Here is a 13,977-nt window from a genome sequence, read left to right on the forward strand (position 1 = left end):
GTTTGTTCTTGTAAGTGATTATATTGTGCTGAATGATTTATTATTCCGGATTACATTTTTGATAAGAGATTTCTCTGGAATAATTACACTCTAAATAAAAGTGAGTTGCTTATCTCCAGGATATGGTTGGAACTGTGTACTGAGCAGAAGTTAAACTTGTAAGGTTCTTCCATGAGGTTTTTAAATAGGCAATGTACAGAGGGTCATTATGCAATGCGGGGATGTGCTCTCACAGGGCGGTGACATCAGCTCTGTCACTCTCCAACTTTCCTCATTCTCAGAAATCTAGAAATATGTGTTTTGGGAAATTATCAGGTACTGTAGTATACTATGGTTTTAAGCATTCATACCATTGCATTTTGTGATCAAAGCAGTGTGTTAATTATCTGAGTTTACATCGAATGCTGAAAGGCAGCCCCCGTGCTTTTTATAAAATGCAAAAAGTTGTTACTTATTTCAGCTGTTCAAATTAGCTTTCAAATCTGAATCTGTTTTCCCTCTGCCCCTTCATCTTTGGTGGTAAAGCTCTTAATTTTCTTATTCATCTATGTTGTGAAAGGAGATGGTTAGAAGCACAGGTCCCTTCCCACTCAGATATATCTGACCAGAAAACAGACACAATTATCTGCTGCATTACTTTTGCTGGAATTACTTTACTAAAGATTATTCGAACCTCACATGCAGCCAACCTCTTTTCCACAAGCAGAACGGCAGAGCTGAGCCAGATGATCTGAAGTGCCAAGTGACCCTCCCAGCACTGTGCAGAACCACCAGGAAGGCTCGATGAAAACTACTTCACAGGCTACTAAGATCTCTAGTGCCCGGCATCATAAATTGTTACTCATTTCCGCAAGGCACAGCTGACAGCTGACAGTGGGAAATGGAGAAATATAAACTACATTTCTTTTCTTAATTCCATCCAAAATGAAATTTGCCTTCTGCTTGTTGTGCCAAGCTTTGAGTGGGTCTGCTTCCTCCCATGGTGACAGTTGGTTATGAATAAATTTTTGGTCAGTTCAGGGGCCACAAAAGCCACATCATTTGTGATGAGTTTTTGTTCCCCGTATTAATTGCATGGTACGAATCATAGATTAAATTGTGTATAAATGGAACATCCTGAAAGTAATGGTACAGCTGAGAATCTGACAAGTTACTGTACCCTATGGCTACTGCAGCCATGTGGTAAGGGCCAAGAAGGCAAAAATGGGTATCTAACCCCAGCGTCCCTTAACTCTCCCCTGATGAGCAGTCACCTTAATTTGGTTTTTGATCCATTCATGAAAGCAACTTAATTATGTGATGCCCTCAAATTGCCCAGAGACAATTTTGCCCAGTCCCATGATCCTAATTTCCCCACTGCAGACACTACCTTTGCTTTCCCTTCCTTTTATTCTCTTTTTCTTCCTTTTGTTCTTTTTTTCTTTCCCCTATTCTGACAGCCGCAGGAGATGTCGGTAGCAATGATGTGGTTTGTAGATCTGTTTTTACAGGATAAGGAGATGAATGTAGAGAAGAAATAAGCCACATAGCAGCAGTGTTTGGAATGTCACTTTGAGTGACTTAGGTAATTTTTTTTTGTCTGCAGGGCAGGTATCTGCATAATGCACTCAAACTTCTCACCATCACACATTATCTTAAAGCCATCTTACCATTAAAAAACAAAATTTTCTAGTCCTTTTCTCTATAAGAATTCAAAATCAACCTTTGTAGAGTAAATTTAAGTCTTTATTATAATACAAAATACCAGAACCGTGTTGTTTAAAGTAAACTCATATCTTGTAATAGGAATTCTGTGGTTTCTTTGAGGCTTCCTGCTTGGACTGCAGATCGAGTTTTATACCCCTCCTATAACCAGGTGGCCTTTGAAATGTTCTGAGAACTGTATTGTTAATTAATGCTACTTCTGCTGGCCATCAGACAGCAGGGCTTCACAAATTGCTGTCAGTCCTGGACGTAACAATTTTCAGTGAAAAGGAAAACCAGAAGACATAGTTTTATTCTTGTAACTTGACCTAAAGGCAGAAGATGCGTATATTTAGAAACATGCTGGTAATTGATAAGCTGTTATCTTTCTCAGGGAGCTTGAAAGTAGTAATTTTTGCAGCTTTCCTTTTTGTTCAAATTGATTAGGGATGCTTTATTCTTTCTCTGCCCTCCTCCTTCCTAATTTTGTAAGTGAATGACACAAAAGAGAGGAGCTATTTTTAAATCAGAATTCAGTATATAGAAAGCAAAAAGAGAAGGAAAGCAGCAAAAATTAGATCTGGTGAGTAGTCAGGAGCTGGACACAATGTGGCTGATGATGAGTAAAAGTCCACGACTGGAATTCTGACTCCTTGAACAATTTATTCAAACAAGACCATGACTCTAATGCAGGCTACCTCCAGCCTTAATATCTTACTAAAGAAGTGGAGCTGTGGTTTTCTTAAGAGACTTGTGTAAATTCCTGCTGTGACTAAGCCAGGTACCAAGAAAATAGTGGCTCATTTTTTTTTTCTCTTCCTTTCCCACTTTGGCAATAATTCCGAGGTAAAGAAGGAAGCTCCGAAAAACTTTCTTAACCTTAGCAATGGTGCTTAACATAGGATGAGCATTATACTTTGCCAGTCTGCGTAACTGATGCTGTATGATCTTTTCCTGATGGTGAAGGCTTCCAGGGTGCCTTGTTCAGTTTTCAGAGACAGAAAATGTGAGAAAAGCTGTACATATGCACAATATATATGGCCTATATGCATATAGAAGACATACATTTCAGTAATCAGAAAGATTAGTGCATCCTCTCAGTGCTGGGCAGTCTGTGGGCTCAGGTGGGGTGGGGCACTAGGCCTCAGGAGCATAACGCTCAGTGACAGGGCTTGAAACAGCAGCTACAGAAGTGACAGTAACATTGTTCCAGCTCTTCCTGTGCCTCAGCCAGGCGTACTGTGCCCAATTTCCTGCTACCTGGGTCACTCCACCATGGCAGCACCTCACAGCCCCTGAGGTCTGCCGGGATGGCACCCAGGGGCCAGTACTGAGCTTGGCAAAGTGCTGCTGCTGACCTAGGTGGAGTCCTGCTGCAAAATGAGAGAGTGGCTGCAGCTCTGGTCCCTTACTTGACGACATCCTGTGTGAGGAGTGGCTGCCACCTGTTAGCTTTTGTGCAGCTTGGCAGACGTGTTGTTGCTCAGATAAGATAAACCATGAGGATTTGTGCTGATTTCCTTGGGTGTTTTGACAAGACTGTGAGGGAATGTACAGGCTGCAACACTACTACAAAGCAGAGGAAACCACCTTGTGCTTTTTTCTTTCTCCCTCTCCCTTTTCCATGTTTTTTTTCTGTGCTGTTCCTTATCTACTCCCTCCTGAATCTTCTGAGCACAGCTTCTCCAACCAGCCATGTTCCGAAATTGCCTCTTGATACCTTCCCTGTTTGCTCTCATTTACCCAGCAGAATACCTCAAATCCTACATAATCCTTTTAATTCAGAGGGTGGTGATACACTGGAACAGGTTGCCCAGAGAGGTGTGGATGCCCCATTCCTGGAGGCATTCAAGGCAGTGCTGGATGTGGCTCTGGACAGCATGGTCTAGTGGTTGGTGACCCTGCCCAAGGCACGGGTGTTGAAACTAGGTGATCTTTGAGGTCCTTTTCAACTCAGGCCATTCTATGATTCTGTGATTCTATGATCAGTAACCACAGGGCACACTCAGCTGTGCCTCCACAATCCTGATCCCGCTGCCCTGTACTCTGTTTGCTTTGGATCTGAGGGGGTAAGCAAAATTCCCAGCCCTGTTGTGAGGATGCAGAGGTGGCCATCACTAAGGGCGAGAAACCTTTCTGCATTGTATTAATATTAATATAATACTGTATTAATATATTAATATAGCTTTGTATTGTGATGCCTGGATCACCCAGGCTGCTGGGCCTGGCGTGCTGGTGCCTGCTCCTAGATGTCACTGGGATACAACAAAGCCTTTTTGAACTTCTGCTAGGTCTGACTGGGCACAGAAGAGATGTATGTGGCTCCTCTGGCCCAAGATGCCATCTGTCTCCATCTCCCCTTCCTGTACCGGCAAGTTGGCTCCTGCCAGTACCTTCCCTCTTGCCACCAGCGTCTTACTGCTGCTTCTCTTAGGTCAAGCAGGTGTGAGGATGTAGGACTAAAAGCGAATGTCTGGCTGATTTAAGCTGGACTGAAAGAAGAAATTGACTCCACCTGCTTTCTGAATTTGTTTTTGCTTTTAAATGAAGATACAAAGGCAAGATGTTTGTCAATTTAGCTGTTCCTGAGTCCATTCTGAGAACCAGGTTGGTAGTGGTGTTTTCTCTGCTTTTGCTTAGGGTATCCGTTCTGGCACGTACTGAAAGTTACGTTTATTCACCTGTTTCAGTCAGACAAATCCTTATATGTTGTTATTACAGGAAATAATGACACTGTTGGTTTTCAGCTATAACTTTGGATGCAGGAGCGGTGCTTGCTATTTGCTGTTATTCGAAAGAAAACTTTAATGATTGGAAAATACAAATATTTGGGGAAATTAGGGATATGAAGCTGTAATTTAAATGATTAAGAAATTATTTCAGTGTGTTCTTAACTAAAGGGAGGAATAAACAAGTGATGGAAAACCAACTCTGCAGCAGGGGCAGAAGGCAGGAAAAGTGATTGCAGTGGAAGGAAGAAAGGTCATAACTCATTAATATAGGGGGACTGTGAGGATATTAATGTTATGGTGTACAAGGGGAGTGCAATAGCTCTTTAGAGCACTTGGCAACATTTCAGATCAGAGTACAGTGTTCATAATGCAAAGTAATGGAGTAAGTGGAAAGTTGGCTTGCTCGGCTGATAATTGGGTACAAAGCAGGAAACAAGAGGCAGCTGTAAAACAGAGATTTTCTTTTATCAGGGAAGAAATTAGGCAGTTGTGTTGGAAGATTGTTTATTACAGAGATGTGATTTTAGCTTGCCCTATAGACTTTGTTCTGGGGGTGATTTTTCCCTCTGCAGCCATACGGTAACAACAGCCCATGAACACCAACTGTTGGTGTGACACAGTGGGGTGAGAAGTCCCCAGAACTGCTCTGTGTGAACTGGCTTTGGGCATACTGGGAAAATATGTCCCATGAACTGGCCTGCCAACTTGATTGAATCACTCTGGAGCCTGGAGAAGGATGGCTTTGTGAAGAATCCAGGGGTAAAGGCTTGTCACACTGTCAGCACCTTCCCTGCTGTGGCTGTTGCTTCTCAGGTTCCTCTAAGCAAATTGGTCTGTGCCAGAGGCATTGCTGAGCACTGTACAACAGCTTTTAATCTTTGATGTTTCATAAGCAGAGAGGCAAAAGGCACATTTTGAAGAGACCTGCAGCAGTCTGGCGACTGGAAAATAAATGACCCACTTCAGCAGCCTGCTCCACAACACCCTGCTGACCTTAGCTGCCACCTCTGAAGTTGGATTCACTAAATATTCAGCCGCATCTGGGCTCAGAGATCACATTATGTAGCCCGGGGAGAGCAGGTGGTCCTGTGTATCCCTGTTAGCATCCAGCCTCGTCCAAGAGATTGGCTTTTGGATGAGGGGGGAGACAGGCAGGCATACACGCAATTCATCATCCATGTTTCCAGCTGACTGTGAGGAGCAGCCACAGCTGCTGCCCTGCTTCGATTGGGCTCTGAAATATGGGTGGATTGAAGGATGTATGAGGTTTTCTTTCATGATAACAAAAATAGGTGCTTTGTTCTCGTATCTATAAAGTTAAGGCAGCTCCCTACAAGCAGTGATAATTCCAGAGCAATTTTTGCCTTGTATATAAATGAGGTGAGTATTTTTGGAAATGCTGGTTGATTTTATTATTATGAAGGAGAAATTGCTGCTCATTTTTTGTTTGCTGACGTTTTTGATGCATCCTTTCCAGCTGAAACACCTTGAATCATCAGACAGAGGGGAGATAACTCATTGCTGTGAGACAAAGCCAGTGGTCCCCAATAAAGGAGATCTACCAGAAACCCACCTCTTGCTCCTGGTAGTAGTCTGCATGACATTGTGCCAGAAGTTGTTGAGGCCCAGAACTTGGAGCAATTATGCAAAGCAAATGCCCATTGCTTATACAAGAAGGAGTTAAAGGGCTGGGAAGATTGGAGGCAGTGCAGCTGTGAATGCACTTTCTGTGTTTGCCATGTGCTTTTAGAGAAAACTGGAAACTCTTAATTTTCCAAGGTTTTCGGAAACCTGAAGGTTCCAGGGCTGACTTGGTCTGGGAGAGGCCACACATCACACATTGTGACTGTCATGGCTGCAGAAATAATCTGTCCTCCTAAAAATATCATCTACACGGGAGCTGGGGACCCTCGCAGTTGTTGCAGCATACACAGGGCTGAGCCCTGTTCCCCAGTGTGGCTCCATCCCATCCTGTCCTGTTCCATCCTGTCTGGGACTGGAAATTAATTACATATTTATTAACTTTAAAATAATTACCTATGACATTCATTCTTAATACTTTCATTGTTGCCTTTTATGTGCTATAAACCAGATACTCCAGAAAGTGATTCCATGTAAATTTGAACATGAAATTTGTACAGGAGATGTACATCTTTCTTTTCAAAGCAATCAAATTCTCATTTACTCTTCTCATCTCTCTCATGCTTGCCACATGTAATGGAGCAGAAAGACAACTAGGGATGTGGTCACTGGGGATCCTTGACAAGCCTGTGACTGAAGCCACTGAAATTTCCTATTAATATTACATGTGAAAACTTTGGCAAAGAAATGCTACAATTTCAAGGTCAAATATTCTGCTGTGAAGAAATAATCAAGTCATAAGTTTCCCTGGCCACCTCAGTTCAGTTTCACATTACATACTCTTCTATAATATAGTATTTAATTGTATCATCACAGATAATATCCCCCTCTGGGTCTTTTTGACACTTTCAGATTTTATCTTCAGTGTGGACAATTCCACCCAGAAATGTATCAATTTAAGTCTCAAAACTCTAAGAAATTAGAAGTAAGACATTGTGCTTGCAAACTTGAAACCAAGGAATGATCTATATTTGGTCATGATGTACTTCCCTATGGTTTTACTCTCCACAAATATCTCAGTTTTTTGCTTTTCCACCTTTTCTTGTATTTCACCCTGCCTCCAGTCTTTTACTTCTTTTTTTTTCTTTTTCTTTTTTCCTCAAAATATGCGAAACTAGTCATATTTCAAACAGTTAAATCACCAGGAAGGTGCTCTCTGCCTCACAGGCAGCAGCCATTTTAATTGCAGATAACCCATACATCTTGGTCCAACAATGTGTTCCCTTCAGCTCACCTTCCCTTCTTGGTATCCTGGGCAGCCAGCGTTCCATGATTTGGGCACAGGCCAGCCACTTCATCAGAAAAGCTAATGTTTTGAGAGGAAAATAATCACTAGCCAAGCTACTTTAAATTGTTTGAAACAGTTGTAGTGCCATTAAAACATCACTTTTTGGTACCTTGCCCCACAGAAAATGTCATTTGGTGCAGAATTTCAGCCAGAGACTTGGGAGATTTGCCCTGTGCATCCCCATGTTTGCGTAGCCCTGTTTGTAACAGGGTCTTCTTCTGAAGGTGTCTTGCAGGAATTACTTTATTAGAACCCAACAAAGAATGATTTGGGCTAAGCTCCTGACAGGCTAAAGCTTCAAAGGTGAATTCAGCACTGCCTGACAACCCCGTGGTGAGGATAACCTATGGAGGAGAACATAGATTCCTGTTTCTACTTGTCTCCCACATTGCACTGGAAATACCAAAGGGGCCATGGTATTTAGGTAGTTAGATATCAATTCAAGCCTCCCTTTTCCTTTTGGCAGCAGCAAAGCAGTCACTGCAGAGGGCACATGGCAGTGGTAAAAAGGAGCCCTGAGCTGGGTGTTACACAGCAATTCCTCCTGCCTGCCTGGGACAGCAGCATCTTGTGTTCAGAGCTACCAGAAATGACTTCATGGTACACACTCAGCTTTGTTTGCTTGAAAAGGCACAGATAAATAACAGAAACAGCCTGCCTAGGTCAAGTTCCACCTTTTTGATTTTTAAGCAGAAAGCCTGAAAGACGCCACTGATGTGGAACATAGAGAAGATTTTTGAATCTACCTAAGGGAAAAAAGGAAAAAATCCAGTAGCTTAAAATATTTTCTGGGAATGATTTACCCTATGTTTTCAAAAATAATGAGACCCTCTGTGAATAGGTAGAAAGATGTCACAGGTTTGTGGGGGAAAAAAAGGAGTTTGCATGCTTTTCCTTTGGAAGATATAATTGATATAATCAAGAGCTGCTGTTCCTGCTTATTCTGGAAGAGCGGTCTGTGCCTGTTTGATGTCCTGATCGTGCTCCTGCTGGCTCAGGACCACTGCACACCTACAGCAGCACAGAGCAGCACACTCAGTGTCACACAGAGCCCTCCACCACTGAACTGGGCTTTCTTCAGCTGAATGTGAGCACTGTGCATGCTTGGATCACCACTGTGGCAAACCTTTGGGGCTCTTGCTGGATGCTGTAGAGAGCTGGTTAGAAATAATGAAAATGATCAGATGAAAGCAAGCAGCCTTGTGGTGGGAAATCAGTCCCTTTGACAAAGTGTGGTGATAACAGCTGGGGCAAAATGACCTCCAGCTTGGTGACTCAGGTGTGAAATTGCTGTCACGAGGGGACCAGGCTCACTTCACACAGTGGCACGAGGCCTCAGAGGCCCAAAGATGGCTTTCTGTACAGCCAGGCCTGGGGTGTGGCCTGCTCATGGCTGCCAGCCCTGTGCCGGTACCCATGGTCGCTCTGGCCTGTTTCCCGCCCCTCATATTTGTCGTGTTTTATCCTGGCAAGCAGCCCTGCACAGCAAATACTAAAACATCCGTGTGTTATCAACGTTGTTTTTCTCCTAAAGCCAAAGTGTAACATCATAGCAGATATTACGAAGAAAATAACTCTGTCCCAGCTGAAACCAGGGCAGCATCCATATCTGTAGCCCAAATGGCGATGAAGGCCGCCAGCATGCTGTCACAGCCCACTTGGCTCGGGGGCTCGCTGCTGTTATCCTACACCAACTCCTTCAGCAGGGCTAAGGGCACACAGCAGGTTCTGCCAGCAGACAGATGGGCTCTTTGAGGCCCCCGATGCCCCAAGAGCATTTTGCTCATTCTCAATGCACACATCGGTGCCTTTGCTGTGGTTTGCAGGGCAAAACTGCCACCCCACTTGGTCTTGCTTGCTGCTATGCATGTGCCCCATTTGAGAGGCTGGAATGCTGGTGTTTCTGAAGACAACAGAAAACAGGTTTCTAAACGTTAAATGATTGGTTAAATGTGTTACTGTTTTCCTAGCAGTACACAACATGCTACAGTTGTTCGCAAAAACATTAGATGGATGCCTTAAAATCAGTTAAAATTATTTTAGTGAGTTTTAATTTAAAATATTATTTTATTATGCTATTTTATTCTTTAGCTTGCTGTTTTTGATTCAAAAGGGCCTTTATGCACGCGAATTGCTATTGGTACATCAGGATCAAAGAAAGTAAGCATGAAACTGTACTTTTCATCCTCCCCTGAGGATGCTGCAACCAAGCTTCTAGCCTGGAGGGCTCTCTTTTTTATTAGCATTGGGAATGGTGCCAGGTGTTTTTTTCATAGCACATATGAGTCTGAAATTGCTCATTAAAATTCCTTCCCACCTTAGTGCACAGTGCTTGCTGTGGGCTGCCCTGGATGTTGACTGTCTGTGTCAGCAGCATCTGGCTGCTCAGCATCCCTGGCCTGAGAGAGCCCCACTATCCCTTCCTGACCCTGCCTTGGAATACTTGCAGGGTTGTTTTGTCATGCCTTCCAAGTTTCAGCATCTTTGCTTTATGGGTTTAATGACCTCACCAGTTCTGATTTTTTTTTTTTTGAGCTCATTTATCTTGGTTACATTTACTTAATTGAGACTAATGTTTTGTTGAAAAACCTCTCTCCCCAAGCTGAGCTTTTGAAGTGAATGGATTTGGGTAAAATTTTGCAAATGAGCTATTAATATTTCTACAGCTAAGATACTTTCTTTACCCATCACTTCCACATCAGCCTGGAGGGATTCCCTTTTCTGAATTGATTGTCAAATGGCTGCCAGCATTGCTTCCCCTTCCCCTACAGCTGGGACTCCATGGCTGGAATCTGGTCTTTTGTGGCTGTTATTCTGGAGCCATTTTCCCACTGAAAGTGTGCCTCTCTTGTAAATGTATATATATATATATTTAATCTGTCTTCTTAATACCATTTTATAAGTGAATCTGGGTCATTATTTGCATCTTAGGTATGGGTATCATGAGATAAAGTTCAGGAAGAGGAGACAGAAGAAGTTTGCGTGTTAATCTGGAACTGAAATTGCATGATAATCTTCAGCTGGAGAAGTGGCATTGGTACCATCTGAAGGTCTTCCTCAGAACTTTAGGGGCTATATATCTCACATAGCTTGTGCCTGTTTTTTTTTCCTGAATCATGTGTGAGGGCATGATTAGACAAAAGTAGTGAGAGGTTTGGAAAAATCGAAATCCAAGCATTACAGATAGAAGGAGAATGTCATAATGTTTGCATTTGAGTAATTGGTCAAAGCATCAAGAGTTACAACTCAAGCTGAAAACCCAATTGCCTGAAACGGGAAGAGAACTTGAGGAACGCAGCTTCATCTTAAAATAACAAGTGTTTTATCAAGGGAGAAGCAAGAGTCAGAGCCAACCCAGCTGCAGGATTCTACTGTGGGACTGTGCTCCATGGGAGCCAACACCTTGGACAGGTACAAGTCTCTCCCTGCTGGGAAGTGGGATTGACAGACAGCCACTGATGGACAGACAGATGGCGATTTGTCTGCATGATGGAGATGTGAACATCCCATCTAAACTGAGAAAAAGAAGTCTTACATTTCTGCTTCTAATGTCATATTAAGTGTCAAGTTTGTTGCTCAGTGCAGGCTCCTCCTGGCAAGGCATAGCAGGTTGCATGAGTGGATGCACCAGAGGTGAGCTTTCTGCTTCTCATGCTTATTACCTCTGCAAAGACTTTACCTGGCAAACTGTGAGGCGTTGCTAATACCTCTGTCATGACTTATGTTCATGGCTGCTTTCCATAAGATAGTTCCAGCCTCAAAGTCTGCTAACCATTCATATAGGGGCTGTCAGCACAATAAGTGTGGTACGTCTTCAGGCGCTCAGTATGTTCCAGAACAGGTGAATGCAAAAGTCTTCAGCTGCAGAGCAGGGAAGGGGAGGGTGTTCCTCATGGAGGCCCTCATCTACTGGGATAAATTAGCCTTTTTACTGAGCTAACCACACAGGTTGCATTATTTAAAAGAAACACTCCCATGTGGAAGGGTAAACACGTGTCAGAGTTTGGCTAAGTTAAGGGCTGAATATGGTGGCCATGTTGCAGAGGGGTCAGACTGAGCAGGATGAAAAGAGCAGCAGGTTTTTTTGGATCCAAGCAGCAAGCTGATGACAGATATATTGTAATATTGTTATAATCTATGGATTATTATCTAATGACTTCAAATTACTGCTATTAACGCTAATCAGTTGCACACTGTTGAAGAACAGAATTGCACAGGCATGTGAAGAGAGGTGCTCCCCAGTAGCTGATGCAAGGCTCAGATTGAGCAAGGCAGCCAATACAAATACATGCTGGCACAGCTGAAAAGTCTTCAGGAAGCAAAGCATTTTTCTTTCTCTTCAGACAGGTGCAGCCAAAAGAGGGAAACTCATTGAGTCCTACCTCCATCTCTGAAAGGAAAAACTTTGCCTTAAAGTCTAGAAATTGGCCTCATGTTGCTATGAGGAGGTTCTGAATGAACAGTATGTGATAAACAGGTTGCTATTGGCATGTATTGCTACAGAATGTACAAATACTACATAATACTCATTTCTTAACTAAGAATCAGGCCTTGCCATCATACTCAAGGAACCAGGCCATCCCATGAAATGAAAAATGAAAGAAAATAAATCTCAGTATTTCCATAACTGTGCTCTGAGATGCATTTACTTTTTGGATACCTAAAATTAGACATCACCAAGGGACTGATTTTTTTAGAAGTCACTGATCATATTCCAGCTCTGAACATAAAAGCCCCTGAAAATTCAGGCAGGGTGAGTGTATACAACTCTATATTTAGGTATCTGAATATGAAATCTCTGGTCATGATCTCCACTAACTTATAAAAGCATGCAGAGCTGCTGTGGCTCAGCTCATCCTTGCTTTACTCACAACCTTTTGTGTGCTATATTTTTGAAGACAGACCTGTTTTATGGGAATCTGGGGAATAAAATGGCATTTTTGAATACTTTTATTATCATTAACTTGATTTAAAGCTGAATAGACCACTGAAGCTTTTGCTCCTGCAAATATAATAAAGTGCTTACGCACTAAAATCGTTTTGCTCCTTGCTCATGACTTTGGGCTTTTAGCATTGTGTTTGGAGAGGAGCTATTTATGGACTACCAAACAAGGTGCTGGAGAAAGGAATTTAAAACATGTCCTTGAGCTCTTCAGGGAAAATTTGCAGAGTGGGAACAAAAACTTGTGTCCACCCTAGTGCCTACCAAGGCTGCCAGGGAAGGAAGCCTGGTTTGCTACTGCCTATGTGCCATGGTGGATTCATCCCCCAGGTAAGGGGTGCCTCAGGTCTTTACCTTGCTGATGTCCTCTAAGGGAAGGAAGCATCAAAAATCTTTACACCTTGATTTCAATTGGGATAGTTTCTACACAGAGGGCATGAATGAACATCCCACAAGGGAAAAGCATGCCATTATTTCACCATATTTGGGTAATATGCAGTGATGTTCAAAGCATGTTAAGTAAATATTTGTACAAATCTCTTCTAAACATAGCACAATTTGTAGAAGAAAATGCTGCTTCTGGAAAGGGGCTGTCATTGACCTGCACAGCTGCAGGATGAGTACAGGAAGCCATTGTCAGTGCCTGCAGATAGGGAAACACCGGGGAAGAATACACAGCCATTGGGAGGATGTGGCCAGCCCACAAACTAGCATGTACAACAGATCTATAGTGCATTTAAGTCAGAAGTTTTCTACCCAGGTAGATGCTGAAGTTTTGCTATAAGCTCTGCAAATTATTCACAGAGCAAGTGCTTTGTTATTTAGTCAAGAGCGAGGCCAGCATCTGGAGGGGATGGCACAGTCCAGACTGTGTGACTGCAGGGGACATAACTTAGTGACAGGCTATCTCCTCTGGATCTCTGTTCTCGGCTCTTGAGCTTCTAACTCAAGTAACACAATTCCAAACATTCAGCATTTCTAGACTCGCTTATCCTCAAATGAATGTAAATCCTTTACTATCTGTATAACAAGCAAAAGCGTCGTCCTCATCAAAACAAAATAAATCAGTATCTCACTGCAACCTAAACTCTTAGACCATTCATATTTATGCTGTTTTTTCTGATTCTCTGTAGCTCGGTGGGAGTTCTTTGCCCTATTGAGCCACTCCTGCTAAAGCCAGACTCTTGCCTTTGGGGTTCCCCCATGGTGCCTTAGGAACACACTTCCACCTCAAGTTTCTCTGCACCTGGATGAGTATGTGTCCACAGAAGGTGGTTTTCCAGACCTCAAGCCATGCTGTGAAACTGAGAAAGGAAAGGGGGCTCCGCAGAGCGCATTGCTTATGGCACACAGCATCTGACAATGGCTAGCAGCAGTAGCAGCAATTCCCTGCTCTCCTGACAGGCCAAAGGCTGACCCCAAGGGAAGACTGTGAATCCAGCACCTGAATTTGAGGCTATTTTACCAACAGTGACATCTTTCCTTCCTGAATGGGAGGTGAACAACGAGGAAAAGGCTTTGAGCCCCTGCTGCCTTCCTGCAAGTCTGAGAGGTGTCCTGGACTTACACAATATCCAGAAACCCTGCCAGGTTGAAGATCGGTGGCTGGAGGAACAGCTCTCCTGACGCTATAGAGAGGACGTTTGCTGCATGACATTACATAAACTTAAAAATAATGAAGTATGAGATTT

Source organism: Cyrtonyx montezumae, unplaced genomic scaffold (genome assembly GCF_038088225.1).
Source record: "Cyrtonyx montezumae isolate F1298 unplaced genomic scaffold, pur_monq_1.0 scaffold_14, whole genome shotgun sequence".
Classification (NCBI taxonomy): Eukaryota; Metazoa; Chordata; class Aves; order Galliformes; family Odontophoridae; genus Cyrtonyx; species Cyrtonyx montezumae.